Source organism: Aotus nancymaae, unplaced genomic scaffold (assembly GCF_030222135.1).
Source record: "Aotus nancymaae isolate 86718 unplaced genomic scaffold, 86718_ANA_hifiasm-v0.15.2.pri h1tg000077l, whole genome shotgun sequence".
In the NCBI taxonomy this organism is placed as follows: Eukaryota; Metazoa; Chordata; class Mammalia; order Primates; family Aotidae; genus Aotus; species Aotus nancymaae.
This window is the reverse complement of record NW_026988492.1, coordinates 18202472-18224541: the sequence shown is the minus strand read 5'-3', so window position 1 is coordinate 18224541 and position 22070 is coordinate 18202472. Positions and strand designations below refer to the sequence as shown.

The 22070-nt window shown below is 38.0% G+C and overlaps 1 long non-coding RNA gene across 2 annotated transcripts in view; it reads right to left on the bottom strand.

Moving 5' to 3' along the window:
* Positions 1-923: 923 nt before the first annotated feature.
* LOC105719763 (uncharacterized) overlaps positions 924-22070 on the bottom strand; it is a 178710-nt gene continuing 157563 nt past the window's right edge. For both annotated transcript variants that reach the window (XR_010339497.1, XR_010339498.1), the window contains one exon: positions 924-1056. This is a non-coding gene — a long non-coding RNA (uncharacterized LOC105719763). The remainder of the gene's footprint in view (positions 1057-22070) is intronic.

Genomic DNA, 22070 nt, shown 5'->3' with positions numbered 1-22070 from the left:
ATAAACCTCTTTAAATATTTTACAAATTCTGACTCTTTTCATTAGCACTTCTCTATCATATCATAGTCTGTTTTCTTCTTAGAGAGAGCTAGTTTCCTTTGTGTTTTATTGTACATTTTAAGGAAAAAGATAGGAGAACTAACATGCCTCAACAAAAGTCACACTTAAATCTACACATATGTTCAAAGAAGAAAAAACATTCTGGAAATATAACTAGAATCATCTTTCAGCATAAGGCACAATTCTTTCTACTGCTCTGGTTTCTTCTTCAGCAAGACTGAATGTTAGGAATCCTCTTCTCCTCTGAACCTCCCAAACCTGTCCCTCCTCAGAACTTACCTGTCTTTTGTCTCATCTCTAATACTCCAACTAACCTAGTTATGAATATCTTAATAACCATAAGATATTAATAGCTGGTGATGACTTCATATTTTATTCTATTCAAACTTTATTTTCCAACTGATTAAGAGTCCTCAATGTCTTAACTAATGAAGAGAGTAATAACGTTGTTTGGGTAACTGGGAAAGATATTTGAGCACAAAGTCCAGTAATTCCTTTTCAGTGACTCCCACATACTCCTAATGTCGATTTTATCAACGTCAGTGACCTTCTCAAATAACCGTCTTTTGGTCTTCTCGACTCTTCTATGTCAATTTTCTGTTTTCTCTGATATTAATATCTGCACTGTTCTTTAAATATAGGTAGCCTCTTCTACCTACATTGAAGTGAGACCTTGCATTTGAAATTCAATACCTGCTTAAATTACCATGTTCTTCAATAATGTTTCAGTCCAGAGTTCATACTCATAGCAAGACGTACCTACCAGGCCACCATCTGATATGAAACATAAATAGAAATTTGACTGTGATTGTATGGATTAAACTGCATCTAAGCAAACAAGTTTTCCAGGTTTTCAGTGCCTTTTAGTCTAATTTACTCACCTTTTCCTCTAATCTTATCTCACCTTTGAGACAGCCAACACGAAATCAAATTACAGCAAGGTCTTCTTAGGGTCACGTTGTCCATCATTTCAAATTTAACTGCAGATCTCTTTCCCTTAAAGGTGAAGGAACAAAAAATGTCAATTTCAGGTTGTTGCTCAACAGCTTTTTAAAAATAAACATTAATTACATACCTATTATGTGTCAAGCACTATCCAATAATATGCATTGTTTCCTCCAGTATTCACAACTTTGATGGGGAAAGACTGAGTCATCGGGACCAACTTTCAACTGTCTAGGCACTTTGTGATGTCTGAGTAATAACTTAGGAGGTTTTATTTTCTATGAATAGCTAAAGAACCACACAGGAAGTTGTCAATGCAGTAGATTTTAATAACTTGCATAGACCACAAAAACCCCTTCCTGTAGCACAGCATTACTCAGAACTTTTTTCCACTTTTAGTCCCTTGTGTAGACAACATCATAACCACCCACAGCATTTGACAGGAGCTGGAGGGATTACCCCGGAAGAGACAGGCCAAATCACCTGTCACTGCTCTATTTGTCTGCTACTGGAAAGATGCTGAGGCCTGTCCTTGTGATGTCTTAACATCTTGCGACACTCGCCTTTACAAGACATTTTGCATTTGTCTTCTTTCCCAAAGTCAGCCTCACTTGGAATAAATACCCAGAAACACAAGTTCCTACTTATCAAGTATCTGAAAGGTGAAGAGAATTTTAAGGCTGTGGGGGCCAAAGACCCTTGGCCCCCTAAAGGTTTGCTAACAATCAGTGGCATGAAGCAGATTGATTAATAGGAGAAAAGGCATACAAATTTACTTAACATGTATATATGGGTCTTCCTTAAGGAAGATCCAGCTTTCCATTGAGTTGTAGAAACTTATATACTATTTTGAGGTTGCAGAAAGAATGAGGGCTTCGATTCTGGTAAAACAGCTTATGGGAAGAAGAGAAGCAGCTCAATTAGCAAAGTTGGCATTGTTATGTAGATGAAAACTCCAACAAAGAGAATGGATAGTAAATGTTTCTTTTTAAACTTTTAAAAGCATCAGGCTCTCAATCTCTCCTGGATATGGGGAAAGGTTCAGAAAGGAGAGGGGGCCTGGCTGTATTACTGGAGATTCTCTACAGATGCAAATTTTCTCCATTTAAGACTGCTTTGTAAGGCCACTTCTGTCAGGTGGATAAAAGACAGGCATTTCAAAGGATGTCAAAGAAATATATTTTGGGGTAAAATATTTTAATTTCCTCTAAGACTATATATAAAGTAGAAGTTACTAACAGAGACTTTTATTGAATGGATAAAGAAACACAGAGGAACATGTCATCATTCAAACTGGAAGGCAGAAATATGAAACCTTTGCCTAAACCTGGAAGAGCAAAGATTCTAAACCTTTCTTGTGTTAGAAATAAATTTTCAGTGCCGCAAAAGAAGTAGCACTCGAATATAAATTTTCTCAGCAAGGCAATTTACTTCTATGGAAGGGTGTGTCTCACAGATAGAGCAATGGTGAGAGCACAGCTGAACAAGGGATGGGAAGGGGTTCTTACCCCTACTGCTGTATAGTTTCTCCTATGGGCTAGGGTTGGATCACACAGTCTAAGCTAATTCCAACTGGCTATTTTAAAGAGAGCAGAGGTTCGAGCTAGAGTGGTGGGGTGAGCAGTTTTGGTGAAAAGGACAGTTATGGAACAGGTGACTGAAGGTGACTCAGGTCAGAGCAGGTGACCAGGGTTGACTCAGGATGGAGCAGATGACCAGGGGTTATTCAAGATGGAATAGGTAACCTGGGGAACAGATGTGAACTACTGATTAGAGCTGGTGGCTTTCCATTGTTGCTTTCTGAAACTAGGGGCAAGGAGATGAGGAAGTTAAACTTTAAAATGGAGAACAAAGTACAAGGAAACTGAACATAGTGAGGTACTGATTCTTTGTAAAGAAACTTAGAACTGACTGTATTTAATACTTGGTTAAATAGGGAGCATAGAAAAGACCCTCGGTTCTGAGGCAGGTCCTTACCATCTACCTCAACTACTTACACTGTAAGTGCTTACTATAATGGTAAAATCCACACAACTTACTTCTAAATAGCAAGTGGAATTTTGATCTAAAACCTAAATATTCCATTTCTAGATAAGGGCTCTCAACTCAGGGGTCACTTCCTCTCAGACTGAGTTTCATTCTATCAACAAAAAGAGTCATACCATAAAATATTTAAAGAGGTTTATTCCAAGTCAAATATGGCTGACCAAGGCCCAAGACACAGGCTCAAGAGGCAGGTCCTGAGAACATGTGGCCAAGGTGGCTGGGTTACAAGTTGGTTTCTATATATTTTGCGGAGGCATAAGACATAAATCATATTGGCCAGGCTGGTCTCGAACTCCTGGCCTCAAGCAATCTGCCCCACTGGGCTTCCATGAGCCACTGTGCCTAGCCATGCATACTTACTTTTATAAATGAACTTGTTTCCTCTATTCTAAGTGAAAACATTAGAATTGTTGCTCAAAAGTTTGTTGCCTTTTTCTAGTAAGCAACACTATTCTTAACATGGTTTTATTTAAAATTCTTATTTGACTCAATAAAAAATTTTGACTGGAGGATTTTGAGCTTTTCTTGTACTTCATGTAGTATTTTTTTTTTAAATGATCCATCCATTGGCTTAAGAAATAAGTTTTAAAAGGGTAAGGGCATTTCCATCATTTTTATTTATATTACGATCTTTTGCTGGACAGAGTTAAAATGACAACCTCTGGCTCTTTTTTCTCTTTTGCAGGTTTTTTAACTGTTTTCTTTGAATGAACCACTTAAAGTCTAGTGTCTTTCTATTTTGTCTAGGGCCTGCTCAGAGTTGATAAACATTGCCAGATCTGAGGAGGAGAGGTAAGTTGTATATATTCAGTGTTGTAATATAAAAAAAGATTATAAATAACAGGTTCTGTATTGTTGGAATTCATGAAGATGCCACAGGGTGAACCCCAAAATTGGGGCTCAGCCTTGGAGACCACATGGGTTCTTGGCTTCAAGTAGGAAAGAACTCAAAAGTGAGCTGACAGACTACAGTGAAAGAAATTTTATTAAAAAGTAAAGGAAAGACTGGACATGGTGGCTCAGGTCTGTAATCCCAGCACTTTGGGAGGCCAAGACAGGCGGATCACCTGTGGTCAGGAGTTCGAGACCAGCCTGGCCTACATGGTGAAACCCTGTCTCTACTAAAAATAGAAAAAAAAATTTACTGGGCTTGGTGGCAGGTACTTGTAATCCCAGCTACTCAGAAGCGTGAGGCAGGAGAATCACTTGAACCTGGGAGGCAGAAGATGCAGTGAACCAAGATCACGCCATTGCACTACAGCCAGGGTGATAAGAACAAATCTCCATCTCAAAAAAAAAAAAAAATTAGCCAGGTGTGGTGTCGGGTGCCTGTAATGCCAGTTACTCAGGAGGCTGAGGTGGGAGAATTGCATGAACCTGGGAGGTAGAGGTTGCAGTGAGCTGAGAACATGCCATTGCACTTCAGCCTGGGAAATAAGAGGGAAACTCCATCTCAAAACAAACAAACAAAAAACAAGGAGTAAAGGAATAAAAAGATGGCTACCCCATAGGCAACGTAGCAGTGTGACTGTTTGACTGATGATACTTGTGGTTATATCTTGATTATATGCTAAGCAAGGGGTGGATCATTCAGGAGTTTCCTGGGTAAGAGGCAGGGCATTCCTGGAACTGAGGATCCCTTTCTCTTTCAGACCATATAAGGTAACTTATGAATGTTGCCACAGCATTTGTAAACTGTCATGGCACTGGTGGGAGTTTCCTGTAGTATATTAATGTATTTTCATTCGTGTACAGTGAAGAGTGAAGGTAACCAGAGAGCACTTTTGTCATCATCTTGGTTTTGGCAGCTTTTGGTTGGTTTTTATTTTTATTTTTTTTACCACATCCTATTTTATCAGTGGGGTCTTCGTGACCTGTGTTCTGAGAAGTGAGTCCTGCTGAATCCCTATCTCAAACATATTATGTTCAATTATAAAAATAACTTTTCATCTGAAGAATGCTGTTTATAATTTGTATTGTCAAAACAATATATAAGTACAATGTTGGGAATTGAAATTCACTCATGACATCATCAAAGATCCTGATACAACTGACTGTTTTTCTAAGCTCTAGAAGAGAGAAACTTGAGATATTTCACTGAAATATATTGTTTTCTCAAATTTCAATATACTTGATTAAAATAATCTATTTTTAGACATTACTGAGGAGTACATAGGATTATAGTTCTTGCCAGGCTTCTGTCTTCACTGGGTAGGTAAATAAGACTGTGGTTATGCTGTGTCTCCAATAACAAGAGACTGACTATTTACTAAAAGATATTACAGGAGAATATTATGAATCTCCCAGGGTCCCTGAGTGTCATTTTCACTTTTACATCCCTAGCAGCTGGCACAGGGCCTAACACAAAGTAGTACTTAGTGCTTTTCTTTTAAATTGCTTTGGACTAATTGAAAAAAAAGAAAGAAGGCTTCTTCCCTCACTGAGTTTACAATCTTACCGAATGTAAATACGTACAAAACTAACAGCTTGAAGACAACTGAAGGGAAAGGGATATTATAACTGAAGGAGATGGAAAGCTTCAAAGTAGGAAAGAAGGGGTTTAGGAAATCATTTGAGGAAAGTACAAATACATTAGCTGATTTCCTCACAAGGGCAGGGCCAGGTTGGTGAGTGAGAGATTGTTGAGAAGAAAACCAGGATTTGATGGTGGCACTTGACAGTTAGTAAGAGGCTTGTACCCGTATCACAGAACATAAACCTTCCTTCAGCTTTTTCTTCTGTGCACCATGAAGTAGCTGACATCAACTATCCTTCTGTGTATCAACGTAAGTCTTATTCCTAAAACTGAAACTCTAGAAATACATCTCTAAGTGGTGCGTGAACAGAAGTAGATTTGGGGGTCAAGACTACACCAAACATTTAAAAACTTTCAAGAAACCAAAGATGTTATTGCTTTTCAGTTAATAAATGTATTTGAATTACCAACAATGAATCTAATAAAGGGAGGAAGTAACATTTACCATTCACCTGGAAAGAAACTCTTTAAAACCCAAGAGTTTGTAGCTTGTTACCTCTTAATTAGAATGTTTTGTTTTGTTTTTGCAAACAAGAGCATAGTCACCAAATATCTGGGTTATCAAATTCCAGTGGCATTGAGTATTTCTCAAGAAAGTTGAGTAAATAAAGGGAGACCAGAAGGCTGGACATTAAATACACTGTTATCCTGAGGATTTCCAAATGAATGATATAAAAATGTTAGCATCACGAATAATGTACATAAAGCAATCCATATGCCCAGAAAATATGTCAGATAACTGTGACAAATCCCTTATAATTTGCAATTACTTCACTTGTTTTTTTTAAAAAAAAAAAAAAAAAAAACATATTTAGTTAGATAAGAAAAAGACTCAGGGAGAGGAGCATCACACACTGGGGGCAGTTGGGAGGGGAGGGGGAGGGACACGGTGGGGGGGTGGGGAGGGTGAGGAGTGATAAAATGGGGAGAAATGCTGGATATAGTATACACCTAAAGTAAAATAAATTTTAAAAAAATTCGTACAAATAGCACAAAATTTTAAAGGCCCAGTCTCCCTAAACTCCCAGTAGCCTAGTAGTACCATCTCCTTCCCCGGTTCTTGTATATATTTTCAGAAATATTTTATGCATTCCGAAATACATTTATGTGTGTATACCTATATGTATAGATACACGCAAATACATATGCATTAGACATACAGTTTTAATGTTTCAAGTTTTTTAAAAGATATGAAATATAAATATTCAGAAATTACCTAATATACTAGACAATCTACACTGACCCAGATTTTCAAAAGCTTAACATTTGTATGATGTTTATTTCAAATATAAGTTTTTTAAGAAATAAAATGCTGGAGACACAGCTGAGTCCACCAAGAATCCTATTTTCTTTCCCTTGTTTGAGGTTAACATTATCTTGAAATTGATGTATATACATGCTATCCAAATTCTTACATTTTTGTCTTTTTAAAAATTTTTGTGGATACATAGCAGGTGTATATATTTATGAGGTACATGAGATATTTGATACAGGCATGTAGAAGTAATAATCACATCATGGGAAATGGGGTGCTCATTCCCTCAAGCATTTATACTTTGTGATACAAACAATCCAATTATATTCTTTTAGTTATTTTTAAATGCACAATTAAATTATTATTGACTATAGTCACCCTGTTGTGCTATCAAATACTAGGTCTTATTGATTCTTTCTAACTATATACTTTTTGATATCCAGTAACCATCTCCACTTTCCCCTGACCATGTACTATCCTTCTAAACCTCTGGTAACCATCCTTCCACTCTGTATCTCTATAATTTTTTTTTTTTTTTTTGGTACCCACAGGTAAGTGAGAACATGAGAAGTTTGTCTTTCTGTGCCTGGCTTATTTCACTTAACATAATGACCTTCAGTTCCATCCATGTTGTTGTAAATGACAGGATCTCATTCTTTTTTAAGGTAGTATAGTATCCCAATGCGTATATATACCATTTTCTTCATGCAGTCATCTACTGATGGACATTTAGGTTGCTTCCAAACCTTGGTTATTGTGAAGAGTGCTGCAACAAACACGGGAGTGCCAATATCTCTTTGATATACTGATTTCCTTTCTTTTCGGTATGTACTCGGCAGTGAGACTGCTGGACTGTCTGGTAGCTCTGTTTTTACTGTGCTGGAGAAACTCCTAACTGTCCTTCCTAGTGGTTCACTAATTTACATTCCGACCGACAGTGTACAAGGATCCTCTTCTCTCCACATCCTCATCAACATTTCTTATTGCTTGTTTTGGGATATAAGCCATTTTAACTGGGGTAAGATATTATAGTTTTGATTTGCAATCCTCTGACGATCGACAATGTTGAAAATTTTTTCATATAGCTATTTGCCATTTTATGTTTTCTTTTGAGAAATGCTATCCTTTTGCCCATTTTTTGATCAGATTATTGGATTTTTTTCTGTATGGTCATTTGAGCTCCTTATATATTCTGGCTATTAATCCCTTGTCAGATGGATAGTTTGCAAATTTTTTCTCTCATCCTGTGGGTTGTCTCTTCACTTTGTGGTTTCTTTCACTGTGCAGAAGCTTTTTAACTTGCTACGATCCCATCTGTCCATCTTTGCTTTGGTTTCCTGTGCTTGTGTGGTATTACTCAAGAAATTTTTGTCCAGACCAATGTCCTAGATATTTTCCCCAATGTTTTCTTGTAGTAGGTTCATAGTTTGAGGTCTTAGATTTCAGTCTTTAATCCATTTTGATTTGATTTCTGTACAATGTGAGAGATAACAGTCAAGTTTCATTCTTCTGCATATGGATATCCAGTTTTCCCAGTATAATTTATTGAAGAAGGTGTTCTTTCTCCAGTGTATGTTCTTGGCACCTTTTTCAAAAATGAGTTCACCATAGGTGTATGGATTTGTTTCTGGGTTCTCTATTCTGTTCCATTTGTCTATGTGTCTGTTTGTACGCCAGTATCATGCTGTTTGGATTAGTATACCTCTCTGTAATATAATTTGAAGTCAGATAATGTGATTCCCTCGGTTGTATCTTTTTTTCTTTCTGCTCGGAATATCTTTGGCTACTCTGGGTCTTTTGTGTTTCCATATATGTTTTAGGATTTTCTGTTTCTGTAAAGAATGTTCTTAGTATTTTGATAGAAATCACATTTAATCTGTAGATTGCTTTGGGTACTATGGGAATTTTAATGATACTGATTCTTCCAATTCATAAACATGAATACCTTTCCATTTTGTGTCTTCTTCAGTTTCTTTCATCAGTGTTTTAAAGTTTTCATTATAGATATCTTGTACTTATTTGGCTAATTATTAGGTATTTAATTTTATTAGTGGTTATTGTAAATGAGATTACATTTTTTTTTCAGATTATTCACTGTTGGCATATAGAATTGCTACTGATTTTTGTATGTTGATTTTGTATCCTGCAATTATATTGAATTTATCAGTTCTAAAAGCTTTTGTGGTGGAGTCTTCAGGTTTTTCCAAGCATAAAATCATATCATCTGCAAACAAGGATAATTTGACTTCTTACTTTCCAAGTTGGATGCCGTTGTTGTTGTTGTTGTTGTCGTGTTTTGAGATAGAGTCTCACTCTATTGCCCAGGCTCAAGTGCAGTGGCACAATCTTGGCTCACTGCAACCTCTGTCTCCTGGGTTCAAGCAATTCTTCTGCCTCAGTCTCCCAAGTAGCTGGGACTACAGATGCACACCACCACGCCTGGCTGATTTTTTGCATTTTAGTAGAGACAGGGTTTCACTATGTTGCCCAGGATGGTTGTGAACTCTGAGCTCAGGCAATCCACCTGCCTCAACCTCCCAAAGTGCTGGGATTATAGGCATGAGCCACAGCGCCCAGACTGGATGCTCTTTATTTCTATTTTCTGGTTGCTCAGGCTAGCACTTTGAGTACTATGCTGAATAACAGTGGTAAAACTGGACACATCTTTGCTGCATTCCAGACTAGATAAAAGGTTTTCAATTTTTCCTCATTCAGTATACTAGCTGTAAGTCTGTCATATATGGTTTTTATCGTGAGGAATGTTGAGTTTTATCAAGTGCGTTTTCAGCATGAATTAAAATTATCATGTGGTTTCTGTTCTTTATTCTGTTGACGTGATATATCACATTAATTGATTTGCATATTTTGAAACATCCTTGCATCCCTGTGATAAATCCCACTTGGACCCAATGAATGATTTTGTTAATGTTTTGTTAAATTTGATTTGCTAGTATTTTGTGAAGGATTTTTTCATCAATATTCATCAGAGTTATAGGCTAGTGGGTTTTTTTTAATGTGTTTTTGTCTGGTTTTAGTATCAGGGTAATAGTCACCTCATTTAATGAGTTTTGAAGTTGTCCCTTCTATTTTTCAGAAAAGTTTGAGTAGGATTGGTATTAGTTCTTCTTTAAACGTTTGGTAGAATTCAGCAGTGAAGCCATCAGGTCTTGGGCTTTTCTTTACTAGGAGACTTTTTATTACAGCTTCAATTTCAATACTTGTCATTGGTCTGTTCAGGTTTTGGATTTCTTCGTGGTTCAATCTTGGTAGGTTGTGTGTATCTAGGAATTTATCCTTTTCCTCTATATTTTCCAATCTGTTGACATACACTTGTTCATAGTAGCCACTAATGATTGTTTCAATTTCTGTGTTACCAGGTGTAATGTCTGCTTTTTCACCTGTGATTTTATTTGGGTCTTTTTTTTCTTAGCTTGGTTAATTTTGTCTTCAAAAAACCAACTTTTGTTTCATTGATCTTTTGTTGCTTTCTTCACCTTAAATTCATTTACTTGTGTTCTGATCTTTATTATTTTGTTTCTTCTACTAATTTGGGGGTTGGCTTGCTCTTGCTTTTCCAGTTCTCTAAAATGTATTATTAAGTTATTTGAAATTTTTCTTCATTTTTGATGTAGACACTTATAGCTGTAAATTTCCCTCTTGATACTGTTTTCACTGTATTGCATAGGTTTTGGTATGTTGTGTTCTCATTATCATTTGTTTCAAGAAAATTTTTAATTTCGTTCTCAATTTCTGCATTGACCCACTGGTCATTCAAGAGCATACTGTTTAATTTCCAAGTGTTTTTATAATTTCCAAAATTCCTCTTGTTGATTTCTAGCTTTACTACATTGTGGGTAGAGAGAGAAAATGCTTGATATTATTTCAATTTTCTGAAAACTTTAAGATTTATTTTGGCCAGGCACAGTGGCTCACACCTGTAATCCCAACTCTTTGGTAGGCTGTGATGGGTAAATTACTGGAGTCTAGAAGTTTGATACTACCCTGGGCATCATGCTAAAACCATATCTTTACAAAAAAGACGAAAAGTAGCCAGGTGTCATGGCATGCACCTGTAGTCCCAGATACTTGGGAGGCTAAGGTGAGAAGACTGCTTAACCCAAGAGGTCAAGGCTGCAGTGAGCTGTGATTATGACACTGTACCCCAGTTTAAGTGACAGAGTGAGATTTTGTCTCAAAAAAAAAAGACTCATCTTGTGTGTTTTGTGACCTGACACATGTTCACATATGTTCTATCTTTAAGAATAACCCATGTACTCAGAAGAATAATGTATATTCTCCAGCCATTGAATGAAATGTTCTGTAAATATCTATTAGGTCCATTTGTTCTATAGTACAGAAGTCCAATGTATCTTTGCTGATTTTTTGTCTGGAAGACCTGTCCAATGCTGAAAGTGGGATGTTGAAGTCTCCAGCCATTATTGATGGTATTGAGGTCCATCTCTGTCTTTAGTTTAATAATATTTACCTTATATATCTGGTGCTCCAGTGTTGGTTGCATATATAATTACAGTTCTTATATCCTCTTGCTGAACTGACCTCTTTCTCTTCTTATAGCTTTTGTTTTGAAATCTGCTTTATCTGATGTAAGTATAGCTACCTCTGGCTTTTTATTTTTTTGTTGTTTTCATTGATATGGAGTATCTTTTTCCATTCCTTCCAATATATGTGTATATTTATAGATAAAATGTGTTTCTTGTAGGCAACAGATCATTGGGTCTTGCTTTTTTTTAATCCATTCAGCTCTCTACATTTTTTCATTAGAGGGTTTAGTCCATTTATATTCAGTGTATTATTGATAAATAAAGACTTACTCATGCAATTTTGTTACTTGTTTTCTGGGTTTTTATTGGTGGTGGTGCTTTGTACTCATGCTTCTTTCCTTCCTGTCTGTCTTCTTTTTACTGAAGGTGATTGGTAGTATGACTTAATTTCTTGCTTTTTATTTTTTATATATCCATTATGTTTTTCGACTTGAGGTTACCATGAGGCTTGCAAAAACTATCTTATAACCCATTACCATAAGCTGATAACAACACTGTATATATAGACAAAAAGAAAACTAATAAGAACTCTAAACTTTACTTTGTTCCCTGCTTTTAAGCTTTTTGTTTTGTTTATGTCTTCTTGTACTGCCTATTCCTCTTAAAAAGTTGTAATTATTATCTTTGAATGGTTCATCTTTTAGTCTTTCTACTTAGGATAAGAGTAGTTTAAACACCATAGTTATAGGGTTATAATATTCTGCATTTTTGTGTATCATATTTACCAGTGTGTTTTGTACCTTCAGGTGAATACTTATTGCTCATTACTTTCTTTTCTAGAGAACTTCAGTAAGTCCTCTGATACTATCTCTTTGAATAACGTTTCTACCCCCTTCTCTTCCTCTGCCTCCTCTTTAAGGTCAATAACTCTTACATTTGCACTGTTGAGGCTATTTTCTAGATCTTGTAGGTATGCTTTATTTTTTTTTCTTGTCTCATCTGTGTATTTTCAAATAGCCTGCCTTCAAGCTCACTAATTCTTTCTTCTCCTTCAATTCTGCTATTAAGACTCTGATGCATTCTTCAGTACGTCAGTTGCATATTTCAACTCTATTACTGCTTAGTTCTTTTTGATAATTTCAACCTCTTTGTTAAATTTATCTGATTGAATTCTGAATTCTCCCTTTGTGTTATTTTAAATTTCTTTGCGTTTCCTCAACATAGCTATTTTGAATTCTCTGTCTGAAAAGTCATACCTATCTTTTTTCTCCAGGATTTGTCCCTGGTACCTTATTTAATTTATTTGATGAGATCACGTTTTCCTGGATCATCTTGATGCTTATAGATGATCACCATTGTCTTGGAACTGAGTAGTTAGGCATTTAATTTAGATGTCACAGTCTAAGCTTATTTTGTACCCAACCTTCTTGAGAAGGCATTCCAGTTATTCAAAGGGACTTGAGCCCCTAAACCAATAATGCTGTGGTTCTTGCAGACTCATGGAGGTACTGCTTTGGTACTCTTGGGTAAGATCTGGAAGAACTCTCTGGATTCCCAGACACAGACGTTGTTATTTTCCCTTACTTTCTCCCAAACAGAGTCTCTCTCTTTGTGCTGGACCTCCTGGAACTGGGGGTGGGGGAACATAAGCACCTTTGTGGCCACCATCACTGGGACTGTTTTAGTTCAGACCTAAAGCCAGCACAGCACTAGTCTCACCCAAGGCCCACTGTAGCAACTACCTGGCTACCACCTAAGTTCACTCAAGGCCCTAGGGCTCTACAGTCAACAGGTGGCAAAGCCAGCCAGGTTTGTGTCCCTCCCTTCAGTGCAATGAATTCCCCCAGGCCCCAGGTGGGTCCAGAGATGCTGTCTGGGAGCCATGGATTGAAGTCAAACATGTTAGAAATTTACCTGGTGTTCTAGTCTCCTGTGACTAAGCTGGCACTCAAACCACAAGATAAAGCCCTTCTCAAAGCCCAAGTGCTCTTCAGTCAGCTTGTGATGAGTGCTGCCAGGTTGAGATTCATCCTTCAGGGCAGTAGGCTCTCCTCTGGCCCAGGGCAGGTCCAGCAAAGCTGACCAAGAGCCTAAATCTGGACTCGGAGACCCCAAGAGCTTGCTTGGTGCTCAGCTCCACTGTGGTTGAGCTGGTACCTAATGTGCAAGACAGAGTGCCCTTGACTTCCCCCTTGCTTTTTTTAAACAGAGAGAGTTTTTCCCCATAGCCACCACAACTGGGAATGTGCTGGGTCACACATGAAGCCAACAGATCTCAGAGTCCAGTGCTTACAGTGTATTACCTGGGTATTGCAGGTTGGTTATTCAAGGTGCAGGGGCTCTGTAGTCAGCAGATGCTGAATCCTGCCAGGTCTCTACTGTGACATGGCAGCACTGAGTTCAACGTAAAGTCCCCAGTCACCATGCCCTTCCTCTCCCAAGTGTGTGATTTCTCTGTGCCACGTAGCTGCTGCCAGAGGGTGGCAATGGAGTGGCACAAGCACTCCCTTAGCGGACCTGGCTGGTGTCTCAGTAGGTCACATGCTCCCCAGTCCACTGGGCCTGAACCCAGCTCAGCACTATAACTTGCCTAGAAATTGCAATCCTTGTGGCCTAGGTCCACTTAGAGCCCCCAGAACACTACAACCCGCATGGCAAGGCCTGCCAGAACTCAAGCTCTAACTTCTGGAATGAGTGATTCCTCTCTGGCTAGTGCTGGTCCAAATTCTTTCTCCATGGGTTGACATCAGCTGAGTACAGTTTGGTTCTGCTCTTCACTGTGACAAGGTAGCACCAAGATCAATGCAAAGCCTCACAACTGCTGCACTCTCCCTCTCCCAAAAGTACAGATTCTCCATGCCACCACTGCAAGGGGACAGGGGAGAGGTGGTGGGGGCAAAGCAAGACTGACTTTCCTGCCCTTTTCAATGACTCTTTCAGCAATACAAAGCTAAAACCAGGTGTTGTAATTGCTCACCTGTGTTGGGCTCTTATAGTGGTGTTTTTTTATGTGTAGTTGTTAAAATTTGGTGTTCCTGTGGGGCAGGGAATGAATAGTATAGACTTCTATTCAGCCATCTTGCTCTACACTCCTTATTCAATTTCTCTTATAATTTTAATATTTTAAAATGTTGATATGAGAGGTAAAATCCCACCATCATAAAAATCAAAAGTAGGTTGCATTTATAGATAGGCCAGGTACCTAAGAGCAAGAAAAGTAACATTGTAAACTGAGAAACAGGTGGCTTTTGGTGTGCTATTGTTAAGAAATTTGGGACTGGGCATGGTGGCTCATGCCTGTAATCCCAGCACTTTGGGAGGCCAAGGTGGGAGGATCGCTTGAGGCCAGGAGTTAGAGACCAGCCTGGCCAACATGATGAAACCCCACCTCTACTAAAAATACAAAAATTAGCCAGGCATGGTGGCACACACCTGTAATCTCAGCTACTTGGAAGGCTGAGGCTGGAGAATTGCTTGAACCCGGGAGGCAGAGATTGCAGTGAGTTGAGATCATGTCACTGCACTCCAGCTTGGGTGACAGAGTAAGACTCTGCCTCAAAAAAAAAAAAAAAAAAAAAAAAAAAATTTGGTGTAACTATTGTCTTTGATAACTTGGAATCCAGGTCAAATACTTTCCAAGTCTGTCACTGTACAGGCACCAGATTTATTACAATTCACTAGCAGTTATTTTGCTGATTTTAGGAAAGTATTACCAAAAAAGAAATGAGTTCAGGCAAGAATTGACTTTTTTCAAATGCTGACTAAGAATTTCAGTCAAACACAGAAAAGCCTGGGTCAAACGTAAAATTAAGGCTGTTAACTTCCCACAAAAGCTTATGATTTTAGATGATCTTAGGGGAGAAAGCATTATATCAAGGGACAGAAGAATAAGGAAGGCATGTGTCCCTCAGAAATTGGGGGGTGTGGAAGCTTTCTGCCCTGGCTAGGGGTATATTTTATCACCGAAACTGTCTAGAGTTGCAGAGTATGGAGAAAATAAACAGCAGCCCATCTTTTGATCTGTTTTCCTTTTAAATTCTCCATGGCCTTCACCTTGGGCAGCCTCCAATGCCTCCTCTTCTTTAGTGTGTAACTGGAGCACAGAAGTTACAAGATAAAGGAGGTAAAGTTTAAGAAAACTTCCTGTAAGGAATTTTCAGTGTGGTCACCGGAACAAGAAGTAAACAGGAAGTAAATATATTAGACGCCTACAACATTTTTGAGAACATTATACCAGCAAAAAATCCAAAAGTTTGATTTGCAAATTACATAATTATTTCACCCTTGAAGTACCAAAGAATGGTTTACTCTCTAATGCCCACCTCAGATGTGACCCAAGATGATAACAGATAAAAAAACTCTCAGAGGCCAAGACAAGGACCTGGGAGAAAAATGAACAAATGTGTTACTCTTTAATAGAGTGGAACCAGGGCCAGGTATGGTGACTCATGCTTGTAATCCCAGCACTTTGGGAGGTTGAGACAGGATAATCGCTGGAGGCCATGAGTTCAAGACCAGGCTGGGCAGCATAATGAGATCCCATTTCTACAAAAATTCAAAAATTAGCCAGGTGTGGTAGTGCATGCCTGTGGTCCCAGCTGCTCAGGAGGCTAAGGCAGGATGTTCACCTGAGCTGGAAAGGTTGAGCCTGCAGTGATCTATGATGTGCCATTGCCTTTTAGCCTGGGTGACCAAGGAAGGTCCTGTGTTTATTTTAAAAAAGAAGAGAGAGTAGACCTAGGTACAGGCAGATGGGGAAAGCAAGCAGCTTACTTCTCAACCAGGCAAGGAGTCTGCAGTCACTGAATGCCAATATGTGATAACTTCTATGGGTGACTGAAGGGGGAGTCATTGCAGTTCTTCATCGCTATCACGTTCTAGGGTGTGTCTATGTCATAGTCGACGAGGATAAGCTGGCAACAATTTGCCTTCATAGGTTGCCAGGCCATGAAGAGACATACTCAGACCCAATGGAGAAAAACACATCTCACCCAGAAATCATGGATTTGAACTGTTTGCGGTAACTGGCTGAGACTTTGAATTGTCTGTCCTGTGAAAGGAATGTTCTGTGGGTGGGAAGAAATGTGTGCTCAGGTATTTGGATGGCCAGTAGAGGAGACCAAAGCATGCTGCTGTTGACTCTCCAAACAGGTTATGTTTTTCTTTCCAAAGTCATAGCTTCCTGGTGACAGACCACATTTTGTAGCTCCCATGTGACTAGGGTTTTATAGAATGCTAACAGAAATGACACGTGCAACTCCTTCCTCACTCTCTTAAAAGGAAACGGCTATCTGATTCCTCTTGTTTTTTCTTTTACTGCCATCTTGCATGTGATCTTGCTCACCACCTAGCTTTGATCACGGCGATGAGGATCATACCCCTAGAATATGGCAGAACAAAAGACAGAAGAGACCGAGTTCGCAAATAACAGATCTATCCCACCAGAGACTGTTACACAGACTTAGTTATGTAAGAAAGGTATGTGAACTTTTATTTCTACCAAAGAATTTTAGTTCTCATTGTTACAGCAGCTTGGTGTTCACGCCAATCAGTGTAATACGTGTACTTCTAGTTCATTCATCTTAACTGCCCATGAGGACCCAAATTTATTTATTTCCTTATTTACAATGTTTTCCATTTGTAGCTCTTAGGAAAAAATACAGCATTGTCCATCTTTCCAGACATGTCTTTACATACCTATGAGAGATTTTCTAACACACACTAACCATATTTCAGGTACTCATTAGCTATATTAGTCACCTTCTGAGCTGCGATTACCATACCAGACAGTACTAATCGAAAACATTTCCATCAACACAGAGAATTATTTTGAACAGCACTGTTCAAGACTATAAACTAGTCATAACATTTTTAAGTCATAGAATATGCACATCTTCCGTGTTACTACTTAATGACAGATAACTTACCAACATGATTATTGCAATTTATAGTAGCTTATACAAGTTTTCATTTGCTGTCAGCTTCACCTGTACTTCATATGATGAAACTTTTCTTTTTTGCCATGGAAATGGAACTGAATTATGACTGAGCAACTTACTGCTTTTTTAACTTCTATGTGCTTACTCTGTATCCATTATTAAGTGCTTTTGGCTTTTTATCAAATATTTGCAAGAGTTATTTCTCTATTCTACATAGCAACCCTTTGTTGGTTATATGATTTGCAAATATCTTCCCTCTGTCTACAGCTTATGTTTAAACTTTGTTGGTGGTATTCTGGTTGTGAACCAAATAGGTTTTTAATTTTAATTTAGTCATATCTCTCTTTTTTACTTTAAGGTGTAAGATTTCATTTCTTAATTAAACAATTTTATCTTGCATCAAGTTATTAAAGATATTTTCATCTAAAAAATTAAAGTTTTGCTAGTGACATTGAGATCTTTAATCCATATGGAAGGTATTGTATGTCATATTGGGTAGAAATTTAATTTTACTTTCTACCATCTGGATAGCTAATTGTCCAAATATCGTGTATTGAATAATCCGTCTTTTGCACTTTGAAGTGTACTGCCAACTCTGTCATTACCAAATTTCCTTATCTTCATAGGTCACTTTCTGAACTGTCTATTCCAATCTACTAGTCTGTTTGTTTATTCTTCCTACCATAACATGATGTCTCATTTCTTAAATCTTAGTTATAAGTTTTGATATCTCAAAAAATGAGTCACTACCTTCTGATTCTCTTTCTTCAAAATTATTTTGTCTTTTCTTGACAAAATAAATTTTTTCTTTCTTCAAAATTATTTCTCCTTCTTCAAAATTATTTTGTCTTTTCTTGACAAAAATAAAAGTAAATGAATTTTAGGATCCATTTATGAATCTCAAAGAAATACTGTTAGGATATTATGGTAGCCTAGAAAATACCCTCCCCTGCCTCAAGATATCCCTGTCATTGTCCTTGGAACCTGGAATTTTTCCTTATTTAGAAAGAGTCTTTGCAAACAAGATGAGGTTGAAGATTTTTAGATGGGAAAATTATCCTGGATTATCTGGCTGGGCTCTAAATGTCATTGCATGCATTGTTGTAGGAGGGAGGAAGGAGGAAATTTAAACACATACACATGAGAATGTGACATGAAGACAGAGGCAGATTGGAGTGATGCGGCCACAAGCCAAGGGATGACAGTAGGCAAGGAACAGATTCTCTCCTAGAGCCTCCAGAGGGATCATGGCCCTCCCAACACCTTGATTTCAGCCCAGTGATTCCGACTTTGGACTTCTAAGTTTCAGAAACGTGAAAGAATGAATTTCTGTTTAAGCCACCAAGACTGTGGTGATTTGTTACTGCTGCCAGAGGAAACTAATGCACATTTTGGTACCTGGAAGTGGAGTACCTGGAAGTGGAGTACTGCCATAACAAATACATAAAAATGTGAAAGTAGGTTTGGAAGCTGACACTGAAGAGAGTTTGGCAGAATTTTGTGGTGCGTGATACAAAAAGTCTTGATTGCTTTACACAGACTTTTGGTAGAAATGTGGATGTTTAAAGGAGCCACTGACAAGGCCCCAGAAGGAACTGGAAACACAGTATAAAATGTCTATGTCATCTTAAAGATATATTATCATAAATAGAATGTTTGTAGAAATATGAGCATTGAAGACACTGCTAAGGTTCCATAAAAAATAAAGAGCATGTTATTGGAAAATGGAAGAAAGACGGTAACTAAGTGACAGATAACAGCCAAATTGTGTTCCACCATTGGGTATAAAGTAGAACTTATAAGTGATGAGCTCAGATATTTATCTGAGAATATTTTCAAGTGATGTGTTGAAGGTACAGTCTGATTTCTTCTGGCAGTTTATAGTAAAAGGTGAGAGGAGAGGGATAAATTGAGAAATGAAATATTAAGCAAAATGGAACCAGAACTTGATAATTTGGGAAATTCTCAACCTATCCATATTGCAAAAGATGCTAAAATAGGGATAGTCACTGTTAAGAAAGTGTGTTTCAGAAAAGAACAAAAATGGGGTTACACAACCTTTGATAGTGCTGAAGAGATTGGCATGTAACTCATGGACCACTTCAAACATCCCCGCAGAAGCTGAGAATAGAGATGTGATTTTCCAGGGAAGATCTGTGTAGGACCCTCTTGATTAATGGCATGAATCCCCATAACACACATAGGTGACCCACAGAATTTTTGAGAAGGCTCTGCCAGAAGAAATACTGGGGGAACTAAAGTAACTACCAGAGGGAAACAGGCTAACAAAACTACTCAGCTACAAGCATGTGCTACATTAAAGGAAAAGGAAAAACGACTGAGGGAAGAGCCTCGGGTCTAGAGGCTAGCACTGCACCCAGGGAAGTAGACCGGAGCCAGGATCTCTCAGGGAATTACTTTCAGATCTTAAAACCCAGTGAAATTTGCTCCCCTAGACTTTAAAATTGCTTGGGACAAGTGACTCCCTTATTCCTTCTATTTTCTACCTTTGGAATGCAAATGTCTATAACTGTTACACTATGCCCATCTCATCATTGTGTTTTAGAAGCAGGTAACTTGTTTTCTAGTTTCACAGATCTACAGATACAAATTTTGAGACGTTTTAAGTGATCCATGAGTTCACGTGCCTAATCTCTTCAGCACTATCAAATTTTGACCAAGGACAGATCATACCCAGAGTTTCACCCATACCTGATTTATTTTTTATTTTTCTGAGATGGCATCTCACTCTGTTGCTCAGGCTGGAGTGCAGTGGCATGATCTTGGTTTACTGTAACCTCTGCCTCCCGAGTTCAAGTGATTCTCCTGCCTCAGCCTCCCATGTACCTGGGATTACAGGCATCTGCCACCATGCCCGGCTGATTGTTGTATTTTTAGTAGAGACAGGGTTTCACCATGTTGGCCAGGCTAGTCTCAAACTCCTGATCTCAAGTGATTCACCTGCCTAAGCCTCCCAAAGTGAGATTCAAGTAACTTCTCAGTAAATCAGTCTCACTAAGCTATATTGCTTCAGATATTCAGAGATGCATTTCTTTCCTGCTATTATCAAGATCTGGACATTGGAATTGAGAATCACTTTTAGAAACTGTTTCCTTGAAAGTTAATTTTGTTTCTAAAGTCTGCTTTGTTAGAAGGAGTCCCAAGTTGCTAAAAGTTTCTATGGAAATGTCCTAACAGAGTGAGTTCCCATATGCCTCTGCTAGCTGACCCTAGAAGTTCCCTGGCCAAAAACCAGTTTTATGTTAACTTTTCAAGTTGGACGTTTTGAACTATGATGTCACTGTAAATTCAGACTCCATAGCTGCATATGCCCCATTTTTAAGGTTTCAATTACTCTAAGGGCACTGTCATTTTTTACCCATGATGTTAAGTAAAGGCAAAATTTTTGTTCTCTAATTTAAACAGTTTTATAGTCCCTGATCCACAACTATTCTAACATTATTGAAGGGATATTAGTTCCTGCTCATTCTCTTGGGTGGGCTAAGGCTACAGACTGTATCACTACATTGACATTAAAACTTGAGACCCTAATTTTTAAGACCTCTAAGTCGAATACCCCCGCAGATCATGGCAGTTTTCTCATTTTGTGAACCTAGTGACTTGACTTACATTTCCTTTTTTTTTTTTTTTTTTTGAGACAGAGTTTTGTTCTTGTTACCCAGGCTGGAGTGCAGTGGCGTGATCTCGGCACACTGCAACCTCCGCCTCCCAGGTTCAAGTGATTCTCCTGCCTCAGCCTCCTGAGTAGCTGGGATTATAGGCATGTGCCATCATGCCCGGCTAATTTTGTATTCTTAGTAGAAACGGAGTTTCTCCATGTTGGTCAGGCTGGTCTTGAACTCCCGACATCAAGTGATCCACCTGCCTTGGCCTCCCAAAGTTCTAGGATTACAGGCGTGAGCCACCCTGCCTGGCCAGATTTCCATTTCCTTTTGATTTTTTTAAAAAGGGACTTCCCCTCCTTTTTTGTGAGCTTCGTACATATAGAAAATAATTCTGATTACTATACTCACTATTTCTGTATGCTTGGAGTGAGAGTGTAGTCAGGGTTAGCTCAGTCTGACTTGTTTTAAAATTATTATTTCTTAACATAGTCATATACTGTTTTTCACTTTTTCACCTCTTAATCTTGTAATTATTCTGTATCAATAACCATACATTGCTTCTGTCTTTTTAATACTTTTTAATAATATTCCACTGTAATAACGTAGAATAATTCATATAACCAGGCACCATTTTCAACATTTTTAAACTATCAAAAAAGTGTTGTCACTGTACAAAGTGTGGAAAATATAGAACATTTTGGTGTATATCCTTTTAGTGCTTTTTCTTTCATACATATTGAGCTTTTATGTAAACTTGTTATATAATTCACTAAGTGAATTTATCATTTAAAAATGTTGAGCATACTTTATATCCTTAAATACTCTTCAGGAAATGCTATGGCAGTGTAGTAGTTCACTTTAGATATGTAGCAAGATTTTAAGTTTTAATGTGTAAACTATTTACCTAATTGAAAAACAATAATTGTATATATTTATAGGGCATAATGTGATGTTTTGAGATATAGATATATATATTATAGAAAGATTAAATCAAACAGGCCAGCATGAAGGCTAACACCTTTAATCCCAGCACTTTGGGAGGCCAAGGCAGGTAAATCACCTGAGGTCAGGAGTTTGAGACCAGCCTGACCAACATAGTGAAACTCCGTCTCTATTGAAAATACAAAAATAAATAAATAAATAAATAAACTAGCCAGGCAT